Below are 18,043 nucleotides of genomic sequence, written 5' to 3'. Positions count from 1 at the left end.
GGGGACTCGGGGCGGGGAGGGGTGGGGGGAGTCAGAGAGAACATGAGTCCTTGGAGCTAGGGCTGGCCTTCTAAACCCCTTCCTCCTCACTAAAGGTGACTTTGGGCCTAGGGTCAAGCAGGGGAGTGGAAAGTTGCCCCGTGCATAAAGCTTGAAGCCTGAAAGTGTTGCTGTTTCATCAAAAAGGAATTAGAAAACTTCTTCCACCTTCCAAGGAGCCCCTAAAGAAGCTGTGTGTCTAGCTGAGGACTTGTGTGGAAACATCAAATACCCAGGCCTGCTCTGTAGGAAGATATAGGATCTGAATTTACCCAGAAATCTGTAGGAATCCCAGTCAGGGTTGCTGGTGACAAAAACTAGCCTCCCGCATGTCAAGTCTCTGTTTCTCTAACTGAAACAATCACAAAACTGCTCCTTCACAGCGTAGGGTTAATGAGAAACTTTTTTTTCAAATGTTAAAGAGTAGCTCAGAGTATATTGCCCTTGAACAACATGGGTTTGGACTGTGCAGGTCCACTTTCATTCAGATATTTTTTGATAAGTACAGTACAGCACCATAAATGTATTTTCTCTTCCTTATGATTTTTTTTTTTTTTTACTCACTGTGTTTAATTGGAGGATTTCCACAAACTAACCAGTCACAATTTCTAACTGTCACAATTCAGTGAAATACAAAACGACCTTACAGATTATGGGAAGAGAAGGCAACACCACTGGGCTCACCTTCCAGGCCTGGTTGGTTTAGGGGTGGGGGAGGGGGCAGGTTTCTTTTCAAACAGAGCCCCTCATTTCAATGTACAAAGGAATTACTCTGATATTAAATTGTATTGAAAACTAAGTGGACCAAAAAACAAATGCTACTCTACGTTGGTATGGAAATGGGAGGGAAGAATGAGTCTTCTGTAGTAGGAGGGGAAACAGTTGGGGAAGGGTTCTGTGGTTCACGATGCTCCTTTTTTACCTTGGGTGGCCTCAAGGTGGTCCAATTTTTCTTCTCTTCATTCCCCTTTGCATAGGCCTAGAAGGTTCGCCAGCTGTCCACACGACCATCTTCACTTTCCTCAAAGTGTTTCTGCCACTCCCTCTCTCACTTGGCTTTTTCTCCAGCTTCTGTCTCTTCGTCCCTGTGTCACTTCCCTTCATGCACCTCTCTGGCTTCTCTCTCTTCCCTTTCAATCTCCAGCTCAGCAAAGCATTTCACAGTCTCTTCATATGCTGCTTCTTTTAACAGCCAGGGGTCCTCCTCCTCCACATTTGTAGGTTTCCTTCCTCCTTTGTTAGTTTCACTCTCTCACCGTGTCTTCTATGTATTCTTTTCCTGCTTGAATTATATCCAGGGTTCTCTTCCTTTGTTCCTGATCCAGGAGCAATTTGTAAACTTTGTCCACAGCTTCAAAAGCCTTTTGTGCTATCAGCATCATCTTAATTTTGTCAGGATGCACCAATATGGATAACTGTCAAACGTCTTTTTTTTTTTTTTATTCCCTCATCTGTCACTTCAGGATCGATCTGAAGAACCTCAAATGGGTTCAAACTGAAGTAGGAAGAGCCAGGACAGGTCAGTCTTTCAATCTGATTTTTGGATGTTGGAACTGAATCCCTCTTCTCTATTTGTTTCACCTCATCAGAAGGTCATAAATACTTCCTCAATGCTCGCTCTACCTGCTGAAGTTCTCCTCTTTCCTGCAGCCACCATTTCTCCTTCTTGATGACTGTCTTAATTACATTTTCTTTTCTCCAGCTTACTTTATTGGAAGAATACAGTATATAATACATATAACCTAGAAAATAGGCATTAATGGACTTGTTTATGTTATCATTGGTTCTGATCAACAGTTGTTAGTAGTTACTTTTGGGGGAAGTCAAAAGTTACACACAGAGTTTTCACCTGTGCAGGGGGTCAGCATTCCTAACCCCTGCATTGTTCAAGGCTCAACCTTAGATCCTAAAGAGATACACATCACACCAGGAAATTAACTAATGAGAGAGAAAGCTGACAGAGGCAAACAGCAGGAAATCGAGCGTTTTAAGAATGGGAAATAATAGAGCTAGAGATGAAATAAGCAAGTCAAAGTAATTTAAAAGATTTTTAAAATCAGGAACCATAATGAAGCAATAGAGTCTTATGGGAAAAGGTACAGATTTGATAAATAACAAACTTGAAGCCTTAGAAACAAAGAGCAAAGGCACTGCAAATAAGGACGCACTGGATAAGTTAAATAAAAGATTCTGCACAGCAGAGGAAAAAATTGGTGAGCCCAAACACAGATCTGCAGAAATCACTCAGAATCGGACATGAGCAACAAGAGAATGAAAGAATTAACCAAGCAAGATGGAAGACAGAAGGAGATGCCTGATGTAACCTAATAAAACTTCCACAGGAGAGGCTCAAACAGATGGTATTCATGGAGACAGTGATGAAGAATATTCCCAAATGGGGGGCGCCTGGGTGGCTTAGTCGGTTGAGCATCCGACTTTCGCTTAGGTCATGATCTCACGGTTCGTGGGTTCGAGCCCCGCGTCGGGCTCTGTGCTGACTGCCAGCTCAGAGCCTGGAGCCTGTTTCAGAGTCTGTGTCTCCCTCTCTCTCTGACCCTCCCTTGCTCACGTTGTCTCTCTCTCTCTCTCCTAGAAATAAATAAAAATATTAAAAAAAAAAGAATATTCCCAAATGGAAGACATGAATCTTCAGATTGAAGGCACACACCAAGTTCTAAAGAAGGTAAATAAAAATAATAGTTTTTTAAAATATGATTTCTGTTTCTTCAAGGTTTTGTGTGTTCAGACTTTGCCTCCCAATCCTCTGCTTGGATTTGATTTCCATTTCATATAAATGTTCATTTTGATAGGATAAAAGAATTAAATAAAAATATAAGAATACAGAATTTTTTTAAATTTTTTTTGTTTTGTTTTATTTATTTCTAGGAGAGAGAAACAGCGTGAGCAGGGGAGGGTTAGAGAGAGAGGGAGGCACAGAATCTGAAACAGGCTCCAGTCTCTGAGCTGGCAGTCAGCTCAGAGCCCGACGCGGGGCTCGAACCCACAAACCGCGAGATCATGACCTAAGCGAAAGTCGGACGCTTAACCGACTAAGCCACCCAGGCGCCCCGAGAATACAGATTAATAAAATAAAAATAAAAATATATATAGAAGAAAATGACAGTAATAAATGATAAAATTAATGAAATATTTCTGTTTTAAGAGCTCATTTTCTGGGGGCTATTGTTACAGAATTGGTTACTGCTTGCTTCTGTGACAAACGGGTTATTTCTACACATGCAGATCAGAAATCCGCTTCTGGGGTGACTTCACTCTCAGGAGACTGTCTATGCAGTCAGTAAAGCCTTTCAGGAGAGGCAGACCAGGAGGGAGCCTATGGGAAGAGGAGGGAGATCACCAACCACCAGAAACTTGACACCGAACAAACACAGACTAAGAGTGACACCCAGTGGCCAGACCACACAGGACGATTCCTGGGACCTCCACACCCTGGCTGCCGCTTGTGCCCAGGTTGCTTGTGGGGTATCCTTCTCACTGATGTGTTTCAGGGAGGTCCGTGATCTAGAGAGTGCTTTGGGGGGCGTGTGATGAGGCGGTCCCCCTCACCCCTCCCCTGCCACCTCTCCGTGTCTTCTGGCTCACCTTCCCCTTCCCCACCCAATGCGCAGTCTCTGGTGATGGGACCCCCCCCAGGTGACCAGGTAGAGAGGCCATCAGAAGACACTAGAGAAATAAGGAGAACTTCTCACGCCATCGCTTCGATACGGGGGGTGATGTCCTTCATGGTGAAAGTGTACCCCTGACAACTAAGCCAGCGAGAATGTGGTAAGTTAATTTAGTGGGACTGACTTCTTGAAATTCAGGGAGAGGGTATAAGGTTTTGGAGTGCCAGTGTAGGCAATCCACTTCATCACAAAAAGGTCCCAATGAAATGAAACCTGGTTAGATCCACCTCATTTCTGCAAACAGTGCTGCGCGTATATGTCTAAACTCTCTAGCAACAGCCAACTTGGAGATTACGCTAAGGAAACGCTGGCCGAGATGCAAAAGCACGTAAGAAAATGACAAAATCTGACACCTGTCCCATCATCGATTAAAATCGTCTCTCAGAACTCGCCACCAATAATAACCACAACAATAAGAACTAGCGCAAATTGGTCATACACATACATTGTGCCAAGCACCATCCTAAGGGCCTTGCGTGCATTAGCTCATTTAAATTCATGACAATCCTATTAGGCAACTACTAATACTATACGCATTTTATAGTTGAAAAAACTGAGGCATATACAGATAAATTCATGTGCCCAAAGTCAGAGAGCTGGTGAACTAATGAAAACACACGATGTTCTCACATCGTCCCCAAATGCCTTTTCAGGCAGTCTGAACCCTGGAGGATGTAGACAATCGTAGGCAAAAACATGAAGAAGGGTATAAAAAGTAGTGGGAAAGAAATAGACGAAGACTTGGCAGTCCAATGTTCAATGTATGTTTGGCAGAAAATACAGAGTCCATATGAACTATGGCCAAAAAAAAAATTATGGAAGGCAGTAGAATGAGTCATGATGATGGGGGTGGAGAATGGCAGCCAGATTGTGCTGCGCGTTGTACGTCAGTCCGAAGAGATTGAAATTAACCTTATAGGCAGTGGTGAGTGATGGAAAATTTATAAACAAGTAAATGTCATAGTCAAAATTAATGTCCTTACAAAGATGTATTTGGTTGTGGTGTCTAGACCATGTAGATGAAGTATGACTTTGAGCATGGGTCTTATTCTTCCACAAATTTAGTCTGTCTCAGTAAACGTACCATGAGTGTGAGAAAAAAGTATCTATTCTATAGTGATAGGATATAGTGTTCTCAAAATATCAATTATGTCAGGATGATTCATTTTCAGATGATCTTTATTTTTACTGACTTCTTGTGTTCTTTCAATTATGTGTGATTTTTTTTTGTTCTTTTAATTGCTGAGGGTGTTAAGAGCCCCAACTGTGATTGTAAATTTCTGTTTCTTCCTTTAATTGTCTCAGTTGCTTCTTTGTATATTTTAAGGATCTATTACTGAGCACCCACATTAATGACTGTCTGTCTTTTTGGGTACTGCAGCCACTCTAGCATTCTTGTGCTTGCAGTTTACATGCTATATTTTTGGGTCCATTTGTTTTTAATCCACCGTTATGTTTAAAGTGTATATCTTGTGAATAGCATTCATTAGGTCTCACTTGGTTTAGTCAGCTCTGACAATCACTGCCCATTAATTAGAGTGTTATTTTACAGTCTTCTAGACCCCATGGTTTGTGATGAGAAATCAAACATCCTTAGGATTGATATTTTGTAAAGAAAAAGTATTCATGCCTCTTGTTAAAAATGTCAAGACAGGGGCACCTGGGTGGCTTAATCGGTTAAGCGTCCGACTTTCGCTTAGGTCATGATCTTGCGGTTCGTGGGTTCAAGCCCCGCGTCGGGCTCTGTGCTGACTGCCAGCTCAGAGCCTGGATCCTGTTTCAGAGTCTGTATCTCCCTCTCTCTCTGACCCTCCCCTGCTCACGCTGTCTTTCTCTCTCTCTCCTAGAAATAAATAAAAATATTTTTTAAAAAAATGTCAAGACAGACTCTATTTGAGAAGGGACTAATGCAATGGGGATTTGCAATAGGGGAGAGAGATCAAGTTCAACTCCAAATACAAGAAAAAGTGAAGATTTACAGCCAAGGAGTAGGGCAGGAGGAAGTTAAATGGAAAATTACTGAAACAAAACATCAGGAATACGAGCTAGGCTAGCTCAACAGAATTCTTGCTGAAGGCAAGCCAGGATGATAAGATATTGAGGGTAGGAGATGAGGAATTTGATCAGATATCAAGGGTGATCAGATACTAGGGAACTTTGGCTAAACTGACTCAGTAGAATTCTTGTTAGACCTGGACTAAGTGGACCAAGAACAGAGCCTAAGGCTGGGACCTAGTCAGAAAAAAGACTCAGAGGAACTCAATTCAAGTTTGGTCAAGGTAGAGAGTCTGTCATATTCTGCCATATGTCGTGTATCATTTTCCCTAGCTCTTTCAACATTTTCTCTTTACCTTTGGTTTTCAACACTTGGACTATGATGTGACTAGGTATAGTTTTCTTCTCATTTATCTTATGGAGCTTCTTGAATTTGTACCATTGAGAAGATGTCTGCCCTACTCTACCTCTTCTTTCATTTGGGGAGTCCAATTATGTGGGGAGTCCATGATGTTAGACCTTTTGGAATTGTCTCCCATGTCCCTGAGGCTCTGATTTTTTTTAAACTTTCTTTGAACATTTTCTGGTTTACAACAAAACTGAGATGAAGATACAGAGATTTCCTACATACCCACTAGCCACCCCCCAACATGCATACCCACCCCTGTTAACATGACTGGTACAATATTTACCAAAGATAAATCCACATTGACACAGCATAATCACCCAAAGCCCATCATTTGTCCTATGATTCATTCTCGCTGTTGGATATTCTATGGATTTGGACAATGTATAATGACATAAAGCCATCACTATAATATCATACAGGCATTTTCACTGCTTTAAAAGTCCTCCGTGCTCTGCATACTCAGAATAACTGCCTCCCCCACAACCACTGGTCTTTTTACAGACATGTCTCCATCGTTTTGCTTTTTCCAGAGTGTCTTATAGTTGGAATCATACAGTATATAGCCTTTTCAGAGTGGCTTCTTTCATTTATCAAGGTGCATTTAAGGTTCCTCCATGTCCTTCTGTGGCTTGATGACGTGTTTCTTTTTAGTATTGAATAATATTCAATTGTCGGGATGAACTACAGTTTATCCTTTTACCCATTGCAGAATAGCTTGGTTGCTTCCAAACTGTGGTAATTATGAATAAATCTGTTATAAATATCCATGTCCAATTTTTTATAAGAACATAAATATTCAGCTCCTTAAGAGTTAACACCAAGAAGTGCAATCACTGGATCTTATGATAAGACTATATCATTTTTGTAAGAAACCACCAAACTGTATTCCAAATGGCTGTACCATTTGCAATTCCACTAACAATGAATGAGAGTTCCTGTTGCTCCACATCTTCACCAGCATTTGGTGATGTCAGTATTCCAGAATTTGGCCATTCTAATAGGTGTGTGGTGGTATTAATGTGCAGTTCCCTAATGACAAATGATGAGGGACATCTTTTCATGTCCTTATTTTCCTTCTGCATATCTTCTTTACTGAGGTGTCTGTTAAGGTCTTTGGTCTAGTTTTTAATTGGGTTGTTAGTTTTCTTATTGTTGAGTTTTAAGAGTTCTTTGCATATTTTGGACACCAGTCCTTTATCAGACACATTTTTTTATAAACGCTTTCTCCCCACCTGTGGCTTGTCTTCTCATTCTCTTGACATTGTCTTTCACAGAAGCAGATGTTTGTTTGTTTGTTTGTATTAATTTTAGTGAAACCCAATTTGTCAATTATTTCTTCCATGGATCATGTCTTCGGTGTTGTATCTAAAAAGGCATCACTATACCCAAGGTCATCTAGGTTTTCTCCTATGTTATCTTTTATGAGTTTTATAGTTTCACATTTTACATTGAGGTCCGTGATCCATTTTGAGTTCCTTATTGTAAAGAATGTACATTCCGTGTCTAGACCAGACACAGGTCCAGATGTCCAGTTATCCCAGAACCATTGGTTGAAAAGACCATCTTGGCTGCATTCTTTTGCTTTTGTTCCTTTGTCAAAGATCAGCTGACTATATTTATGGGAGACTTCCTGGGCACTCTATTCTGCTCCATTAATCTATTTGCCTTTCTTTTCCTGATTACTGCAGCTTTATAGGAAGTCTTGAATTCAGCCAGCATCAGTCCTCCAATTTTGTTCTTCTCTTTCAATATTGTGTTAGTTCTTCTGAGTCATTTGCCCCTCTCCATATAAATTTTAAAAATCATTTTGCCAATATCCATAAAATAACTTACTGGGATTTTGATTGGGATTGCATTGAATCTACAGATCAAGCTGGGAAGAACAGACAGCTTGACAATATTGAGTCTTCTTATTCATGAACATGGAATGTATCTCCATTTATGTAGTTCTTCGATTTCATTTATCAGAGTTTAATAGGTTTCCTCATATGGATCTTGTACGTAGTTTGTTAAGTTTATACCTAAGTATTTCCTTTTGGTGAACGCTAATGTAAATGGTATTATGTTTTTAGTTACAAATTCCACTCATTCATTGTTAGTATTTAGAAAAGCAATTGACTTTTTTATGCCAACTTGTATTTCGCAACTTTGCCATAGTTACTTATTATACATAGACGATCATGTCATTTGGGAACAATGATAGTTTTAAGTCTGTCTTCCCAACCTGTATACCTTTAGTTTCCTTTTCTTGCCTTATTGCATGAGCAAGGACTTCTAGTACAATGTTGAAACTGAGCTGTGAGTAGGGGTATCCTTGCCTTGTACCTAACTTTAGAGGGAAAGTTTTGAGTTTCTCACAATTAGGTATTCACGATGTTAGCTGTAGGGCTTTTGTAGATAGCCTTCATTAAGTTGAGATAGTTCCCCTCTATTCTTAGCTTACTGAGAGTTTTTGTCTTGAATGAGTGTTAGATTTTATTAAATGCTTTTTCTGCATTTATTGACATGATCATGTGATTTTTTCAATGGGATGGACTATATTAATTGAGTTTGAATGTTAAACCTGCTTGTATCTCTGGATAAATCCCACTTGGTCATAGTATATCATTCGTTTTATATTTTTTTGGATTCAATTTACTAATATTTTGTTGAAGACTTCTGCATCTATGGTCATCATGAGAGATTTTGGTCTGTAGTTTTCTATTCTTCTAATGCTTATGTTTGGTTTGGTATTAGGGTAATTCTGGCCCTATAGAATGAATTAGGAAGCACTGCCTCAGCTTCTATCCTCTAGAAGATATTTTAGAGCATTGGCATAATTTCTAATTTAAACATCTGGTAGAATTCACCCATGAACCCATTGGGTCTGGTTCTTTGTGTTTTGGAAGTTTATTAATTATCAATTCAATTTCCTTAATAAATATGGGCCTATTAAAAGCAGCTATTTCTTCTTGTGTGATTTTGGGCAGATTGTTAATTTCAAGGAATTAGTCCATTTTGTCTACATTAACAGATTTGTGGGAATAGAGTTGTTCATACTATTTCTTAATTATCCTTTCATCTCTTTGAGTTCTAGAATAATGTCCCCTCCTTCATTTCTGATATTAGTGATTTGCGTTCTCCCTCTTTTCTTCATCTATTTTACTTTTTGTATGTTTCATTGATCTTTTCAAAGAGCAGTTTGGGTTTCATTGATTTCTTCTCTATTGATTCCCTGCTTTCAATTTCATTGGCTTTTGCTCTAATTATTACTATTCCTTTTCTTCTATGTCGTTTGGATGTAATTTGTTCTTCTTCTAGTTTCCTAAGGTGGAAACATAGATTATCAATTTTAGGTATTTCTTTTTTAAATAAATGCATTCAATGCTATAAATTTCCCTCTAAGCACTACTCTCATTGCATCCCACAAACTGATAAGTTATGATTTCAATTTCATTGAGCTTAAAATATTTTTAAATTTCTCTTGAGATTTCTTCTAGAATCCATGTGTTATGTAAAAGTGTGCTATTTATAGGGCACCTGGGTAGCTCAGTCGGTTGAGTACCCAACTTCAGCTCAGGTCATGATCTCACAGTTCGTGAGTTCAAGCGCCATGTTGGGCTCACTGCTGTCAGTGCAGAGCCTAATTTGGATCCTCTGTCCCCCTCTCTCCTTGTTCCTCTTCTGCTCACACTCTCTCTCAAAAAAAAAAAAAAAAATTAAAAAAATTAAAAATGTGCTGTTTAATCTCCACATATTTTGGGATTTCCCAGTTATCTTTCTGTTATAGATTTCTAGCTTAATTCCATGGTACTATGATAACAGAAATTGTATGATTTTATTCTTTTATATTTGTTAAGGAGTGTTTTAAAATTTTTTTTGAGATATGCCTACTATTAAATATCATTAAAAAATAGTCAAGCCAAAAGAGGACAGGAAAAGAGGAAAAGGGAACAAAGAACAAATGGAACAAAGGTAACAAGATGGTAAATTTAGGCCCAACCAAATAATAATTACATTAAATGAAAATGGCCTAAATTCTCCATTTAAAGATTGCCAGATTGGATACAGAGAACTCAATAGATAAGTATAAATACAAAGACATAGCTGGGTTAAAAATAAAGCATAAAAATAGAAATGCCATTCAAACACCAATCAAAAGGAATGCCTCATTTCGATAAGTAAATTTTAGAACAAGGAACATGTTCAGGAATAAATAGAAACATTTCATAGTAGTAAAGGGGCTAATTTATTTGAAAGATATTAACAATCTTAAAAAGGTTACGTACCAGGGCTCCTAGCTGGCTCAGTCATTGGAACATGCAAGTCTTGATCTTGGGGTTGTGAGTTTGAGCCCCATATTGGGTGTAGAGAGTATCTAAAAATAAAATCCTTTTTTTTTAAAAAAGTGTATGTACCTAACAACACAGCTCNAACATGCAAGTCTTGATCTTGGGGTTGTGAGTTTGAGCCCCATATTGGGTGTAAAGAGTATCTAAAAATAAAATCTTTTTTTTTAAAAAAGTGTATGTACCTAACAACACAGCTATGCATGAAGCAATAAGTAATAAATCTGAGAGAACTAATAATGTCCACTGTTTTAGTGGGATATTTTATTGTATTTATTTTTTCAGTGTTTTTTGAGAGAGAGCATAAGTAGGAAAGAGGCAAAGAGAGAGGGAGACACAGAATCTGAAGCAGGTTCCAGGTTCCGAGCTGTCAGCACAGAGCCCGATGCAGCGCTTGAACCCACAAACTGCAAGATCATGACCTGAGCAGAAGTCGGTCCCTTAACTGACAGAGCCACCCAGGTGCCCCTTAGTGGGATATTTTAACAGTTCTCTCTCAGTAAGTAATATAACAGGTAGACCAAACCAAACCAAACAACAACAACAAAACCCACCACCACCACCACCAAAATTCAGTAAGGATACAAAGCTTTGAACAACATTTTAATCAACTTGACCCAGTTGACAGGCATTCAACAATGCACCCCAAACCCTCAGAATAGGCAGTCTTGTCAAGCGCGTATGGAACACTCACCAAACAGAACATATTCTGAGACTAAAAAACAGATGTCGAGCAATTCAAAAAATTAAAATCATCCGAGGATGTTCTCTGAACACAAAGGAATTAAATTAGAAATCAATAAAAGAGAAATATCTGGAAAATCCCCAGATATGTGCAAATTAAACAAAACACTCCTAAGTAACCCAAGGGATGAGGGAGAAATCAGAAGGGAAATTAAAAAATAGTTTGGATGCAACGAAGCCGACCTATCAAAATCTGGGGGTTGTAGCAAAAGCAGTGCTTAAAGGGGTCTTTATCCCACGAAATGCTTATATGAGAAGAGAGGACAGTCTCAACTCGGTTGTCTAAGCAAGCAAACTAAACAAGAAAGGAGAAGGAGGAAAGAAAATAGTAGAGATAAGAAAGAGCAGGAATCAAATAGAAACTGAACAAACACATAGACATTAAAGTTAATTTAAATGTAGTCTGATGATCAGTTCACAATGAGTCAAATCATTATGTTGTACATTTTAAATTTATACAGTGCTGTATGTCAATTATATATATTTTTTAGTATTTATTTTCTTTTTGAGAGAGAGACAGAGTTCAAGTGGGGGAGGGGCAGAGAGAGAGGAACACACAGAATCTGAAGCAGGCTCCAGGCTCTGAGCTGTCAGCACACAGCCGACTAGGGGTTCGAACCCACAAGCTGTGAGATCATGACTTGAGCCCCCAAGTCAGACACTTGATTGACTGAGCCACCGCGGTGCCCGTCAATTACATTTCAATTAAACTAGGAAAAAAAAACAGTTATTTCTTTGAAAAACCAGTAAAACTCTTCCGGGCCCAGAGACAGACTGCTTCCTGAGATGCAGAAGCAACCGCCTGTCGGCACCATCTTTTCGGGGCGGGGAGACCAAGGGACGTTTGGGCAGAGGTGCCTTTCCAACAGTGCCCCTCCTCCAGCCCCCTAGCAGACACTGGACAGACCGAAAGCTGGCTCAATGCACAAAGCAGCCTTTGATATCCAGCTGCAGGGGGAGGCCCAGGGAGGCTGGGAGGGGCAGCCCAGCCCTCAGCACCCATAGTCCTCTCTCCGTCAGGCCTCCAGCTGGGGAGCAGAGCTCCTCCCTGCCGCTCCGCAGACTGCTCCGTGCCTAGCAGGCTGTGGCACATTCCTCACATTCTAGGATTGAGATACACAGCTCGGTTCCCGCGGGGGTGGCCAGGGCGGGGGAGGAGGGCAGAGAGCATCCCAGGAATCAAGGAACCAAGTTCTGGTTTGCCCCGGAGGGGCAAAGTTCTGACTCGGCCCTCCCTGACTTGCCTGCCAATGAGAAAGTGAGCCCCTGCCTGCCTCTCCCTGCAAACACCTCCCTGAGCTATCTGGGTGACACAGGAGCTGTGGGCGCAGCATCTCACCCCAGCCCTGGGTGGCATCAATGAGCGTGTGTGTGTGTGTGTGTGTGTGTGTGTGTGTGTGTGTGCAGAGCCCCAGCCCCTGCTCCTGAAGTTTGGGTCAGGAGGAATCTGGGAAATCCGCCCGCTGAAGCTCAGCGTCTTACACACGAGAGGCCGGAGGACCGAGTGTGTTAAGGCTGTGAGCACGCACAAAATCTAGTTACACAAAACAAACTTCATTTGCTTTTTGGAGCATTAGCAGAGCCGAGGAATGCAGTTGACACAGTGAGCTGAACTTCAAAAGCCTCCCGTGAGATCTCACAAATGAGACGGAAAAGCTATGGGCTGAATCCAAATAAGGTTAGACAGATTGAAGACTAATTTAAAGACCCTAATAAATTACTTAATACTTCCTCGGGTGCTATTTTTTCTCTTTTTTATTGGCAAATAGTTGACATATAATGCCATATTCATTTCAGGTATACAAGGTAGCAATTCCACAATTTTCTACATTATGCAGTGCTCACCATCTGTCACCCTGCAAAGTTATTACAATATTACAGACTGTACTTCCTCTGGTGTACTTTTCATCCTTGTGAGTTATTCATTTTATAACTGAAAGTTTGTACCTCTTAATTCCCTTCACCTGATTTGCCCATCCCCCACCGCCGCCCCTCTGGCAACCACCAGTTTGTTCTCCGTATTTATGAGTCTGTTTCTATTGTATGTGTGTGCATATTAGTTTTATTTTTTAGATTCCACATATAAAGGAAATCATGGTATTTGTCTTGCTCTGTCTGACTTATTTGACTTAGCATAATACATTCTAGGTCCACTCATGTTGTCACAAATGGCAAGCTTCTGTTCTTTTTCATGGCTGAGTAATATTCCACTGCATTTACTTTGCATATCTTTATCCATTCATCTATCAATGGACATGGGTTGCTTCCATATCTTGGCTATGCTAATGCTGCAATAATCATGGGGATGCATTTATCTTTTCAAATTAGTGTTTTCATTTTCTTTGGGTAAATACCCAGCAGTGGAGTCACTGGACCATATAGTATTTCTATTTTTCGTATTCTGAGGAACCTCTACCATTTCCCATACAGCTGCACTAATTTACATTCCCACCAACAATGCACAAGGATTCCTTCTGTCCACATCTTGGATGCTATTTTCCAAGCAGGTTCTTGGTCCAGTTCTTACTGAATTCCAGGTGAAAATTTAAAGAAGTCTTGGATGAAGGCACAAATTCATTCTTCTATATAATATGGAATGAGCACCTACTCTGTGCTGGCACCAGTGACACTGTTGACTGAAAACAGAACCCATGGCTTCACAGAACCCATGATCCATCACAGACTTAGAGGTCAATCAAAGTGCCACACGAATGATTATGCAATATGGGGAGGAAGGTAAGCACAATAAGTACACGTGAAAGAGGAGGGTGGCGCCTGGGTGGCTCAGTCCGTTAAACATCTGACTCCTGATTTCGACTCAGGTCAGGATCTCACGGGTCGTGATATCGAGCCCCGTGTCAGACTCTGTGCTGACATCACAGAGCCTCCTCGGAATTCTCTCTCTTCCTCTCTCTCTGCCCCGACACTCTCTCTCTTTCTCTTAAAATAAATAAATAAACTTTTTTTTTTTTTAATGAGGAGGCATGAAAGCAGGGAAATTAAGGAAGACTTCCCTATAGAAGTGACTCTTCAGCAACCACCTGAAAAATAAGTAAAACTACATGATAGTGATGAGAGAGAAAAGAATTCAAGAGCAACCAGCATGTCTCCAGAGGTCCTATGACAGGAGGGGCCTATGGCTAGTGGGAGGGAATGAAGGCCCACTGAGCAAAGTGCAGGGAGCTATGGGGAGCGCATTACCTGCTAGAAGGAGAGCTCCATGAGAACAGAGAATTTTTATTATTTTGCTCACAGCTGTGTCCCCCAGGGCATATACCTGTGTGCCTACTGATGTGCCTTCCTCACAGTAGATACTGACAGACAGTGACTGAATGAGTGAACACTGGTGTGGGAAGCTGGCAGAGAGCTCAGGTGACGGGATGTGAAAGATCAAAAGGGTGTAAGATTCCAGGCAGTGGGACGTTATGAGCAGATTTCTCTATTTTGTAGCTCCTAGTTTGTTGAGAGGTTTTATTATGAATGAATGTTGAATTTTGCTACAATTCTTCATCTGCAACATTGAAATGATGTTCTTTTCTTATCTGTTGATATGGTAAATTACACTGATCAATTTTTAAGTGTGAACTGACCTAGCCTCCCCAACTTGTGGTATCCTTTTTCATATACTGCTGGATTTGATTTGCTAACATTTTGCTAAGGACTTTTGTGTCTATGTCCATAAGGTATATTTGGGCTTTAGGTTGCTTTTCATGAAATCTTTGTCTTTGTCTGGTTTTGGTAATCATGTTAGTATTGGCCTCATAAAATAAATTGGAAAATGTTCTACTGTCTTCCATTTCTTGGGAAAATTTCTGGAGAACTGATATTATTACTTCCTTATGTGTTTGAGAAAATTCACCACCAAACTCATATGGGCTAGGAGTTTTCTTTGTTGGAAAGTTTGTGGCTACAGATTTAATTTTTTCAATAATATGCACAGATCAGACTATTTCTTCTTGAGTGAGCTTTGGGGGTTTGGGTCTTTTAAGCAATTTTTCCATTTCATTTAAGTTCTCACATTTATTAGTGTAACGCTCATAATCTTTTAATTTCTGTACCATCTACAATAAAGTCTTTTCTTTCATTTCTGATACTGGTCATTGGTATCTTCTCTCTTCTTTTTCCTTTATCAGACTGACTAGAAATTTATAAATTATGGTTCAACTGCTTTCTCGCTATTGTTTTCCTGTTTTCTATTTCGATTTCTGCTATTTCCTTCCTTTGGCTTCCTTTGTGTTTAACTTGCTTTCCTTTTATAATTTCACAAGGTGGTAGCTGAGATCATTGTTGCAAGACTTTTTTTTCTTTATAAGTAATTAATTCTATACATTTTCTTCTGAGGATTTCCTTAGAAATGCATGCTGTATCATGCATTTTTTAATATGTTGTGTTTCCATTTGTTTAATTCAAAATATATTAGAATTTCCTTCATGATTCCTTCTTTGATCCACAGATTATTTAGAAGTGTATTTTTAAATTTCTAATTATACTTTTTGCTGTATCTTTCCCTTATTCATTTCTCATTTAATACTATTATCACCAAAGAACATGCTTGGTATTATTTAAGTCCTTATAAATTTGCAGATGTTAGTTTCATGGGCCAGAATATGAATTACTTTGGTGGATGTTCCATGGGTATTTCAAAAGAATGCTTATTTTGTTATTAGGTTATATACATGTTAATTAAGTCAAGTTGGCTGATAGTGTCTTTCAGGTCATCAACTACAAGTTGGTAGATAGCATCCTCAGTAACCTTCAGTTCCTCTGCTATATTTCAGATCTTCTTCAGGAGGCACACAGCCATGAATATGTATGCACTTAATAATAGACTTGGGGAATACATAAAGCAACATGGAATAACTAAAAAAGGAAAAGTGTTGAGTATAAAGACTACAAAGCTGTGGACAGAGGTAAGGTAAACCAGCAAGATCAGGCCCTGGAGAGTTAGCAATAGCACTCCTTGGCCAGAAGGGCTCAGCAGAGAGCAGGATTCCCAAAGCCTGGAGAAGGCTGGCTATAAGAGAGAGTTATTGACAGATGTGGTCTTTGGTAAAGGAACAGTTATGGCCACCACCAGGCTTAGCAGGGAAGGAAAGAGAGGCCTAAATACCCCAGTCTCTCTGAGCTCCCATCTCCCCCATCCCAAGTCAGCGTCTGCCATCGACTGATCCAACTACAAGCCAAAAGACCGTGGAGAAGGTTTAAGGATTCCTGTGACCAGTCTCCTGGAGAAGAGAGAAGGATGGAAAAGACTGGAGCGTGAATCTGGGGGACAAGACAAGAATGTCCAGGACAGAGAGAGCAGCGGGAGATGAGGTCAGAGAGAAGTGTGCAGTTTTGTAAAGCCTGATAGGCTGGTGCGAGAATGTTGGCTTTTGCTCTAAGTGAAATGTGGAGCCACCGCAGAACTTTTAGCAGGAGACTGAGGGGCTTGACCTGTATTTTACAAAGATGTTACCACTCTGGCTGCTCCATAGAAATGGATTCTGTGTGAGGGAAGGGCAGGGCTAGAGTCCACTGGCCCTGACGTGCACCGTGGTGGTTACAGTGGAGGTGGTGCAAAGTGTTCTAATTCTGGATATTTCCAAGAAGATCTAAAAAGATTTCCAGATGGACTAAGAGTAGGATGTAAGAGAAAGGCAAGCATTGGGATGACTCATGTTTTGGCCTGAGCACCTAGAAAGATCGAGTTGCCTTTAACTGAGATAAGAGAGCCAGCAAGTAGAGCTAACTTAGCAGCGTGGGTGGGCGAGTGGGCGGTGGGCGTATTAAGTTTGAGTCTATTAGACATCCAAATGAAGGTACTGAGTAGACATTTGAATTCACTAGTTTGGAGCTCATAAGAAAGATTTGGACTGAAAATGTCCGTTTGGAAATCATCAACAATAAAATATATTGGAAATATGAGAAGGAAGAGGCACTACTAAATGGGGAAACAAAGAAAGCTTCACAGAGGAGGTGGCATGTCATTTGCATCTTGAAGGATAGAATTCTGACAGCAGGAATAAGTGAGAAGAGCATTCCAGACAGAGGAAAAGCCACTCAGAAAAATGCAAAGATAGGAAATTGGAGGCAGGTTTGAAGAAGGCCAATAGAGTCAGCAAGTAGACTTGTTGTTAAACGAAGTCAGAGGCAAAAATGGAGCTATAAGATGGTTCCTCATTTCCAGTTCATTCATGCAGTTGTCATATATTCATCAAACATTTCCAGACTACCTACTCCGTCTAGGTGCTATGCTCTGTCTGAACATGAATCATAAAAACACGTACTGAGCAGCAATTATGCACTCAGAGGAAAAAAAGTCACCATCAATGAAATGACAAGGCAACCTATGGGATGGGAGAAAATATTTGCAAAGCATAAATCTGACAAGGGGTTATTATCCAAAAAATATTTTTTAAAAAACCTCACACAAGTCAGTAACAAGACACAAACACTTTGATTAAAAAATCAGCTAAGGAACAGAATAGACAGTTTTCCAAAGACATACAAGTGTCCAACAGGTATGTAAAAAAGGTGTTCAATGTTACTAATCAATCATCAGATGAATGCAAATCAAAACCACAATAAGATATCATCTCACAGAATGGCTGTTTTTAGCAAAGACATGAGATGACGAGTGTTAGCAAGGGTGTATACACACGGAAGCTCTTGTCCACTGGGAATGCGAATTGCTACAGCCACGATGGAAAAGAGTATGAAATTAAACAAATTAAATTAAAAATAGAATCAGATAAATTAAATAGAACTACCAGCAATAATGATCCAGAAATTCTACTTCTGGGTATTTACCTGACGTAAATGAAATCACTCCTTAAAAAGATATCTGCACCTCATGTTCG

General features: G+C 40.1%; 1 pseudogene; it reads right to left on the bottom strand.

Moving 5' to 3' along the window:
* Positions 1-807: 807 nt before the first annotated feature.
* LOC144235510 (dnaJ homolog subfamily C member 8 pseudogene) lies at positions 808-1,740 on the bottom strand (annotated as a pseudogene).
* Between the last annotated feature and the right edge of the window lie 16,303 nt (positions 1,741-18,043).

This window comes from Crocuta crocuta, unplaced genomic scaffold (genome assembly GCF_008692635.1).
Source record: "Crocuta crocuta isolate KB4526 unplaced genomic scaffold, BGI_CrCroc_1.0 scaffold340, whole genome shotgun sequence".
Lineage (NCBI taxonomy): Eukaryota > Metazoa > Chordata > Mammalia > Carnivora > Hyaenidae > Crocuta > Crocuta crocuta.
Note: the sequence above shows the minus strand (reverse complement) of the source record. Positions and strands in the feature narration are given on the sequence as shown.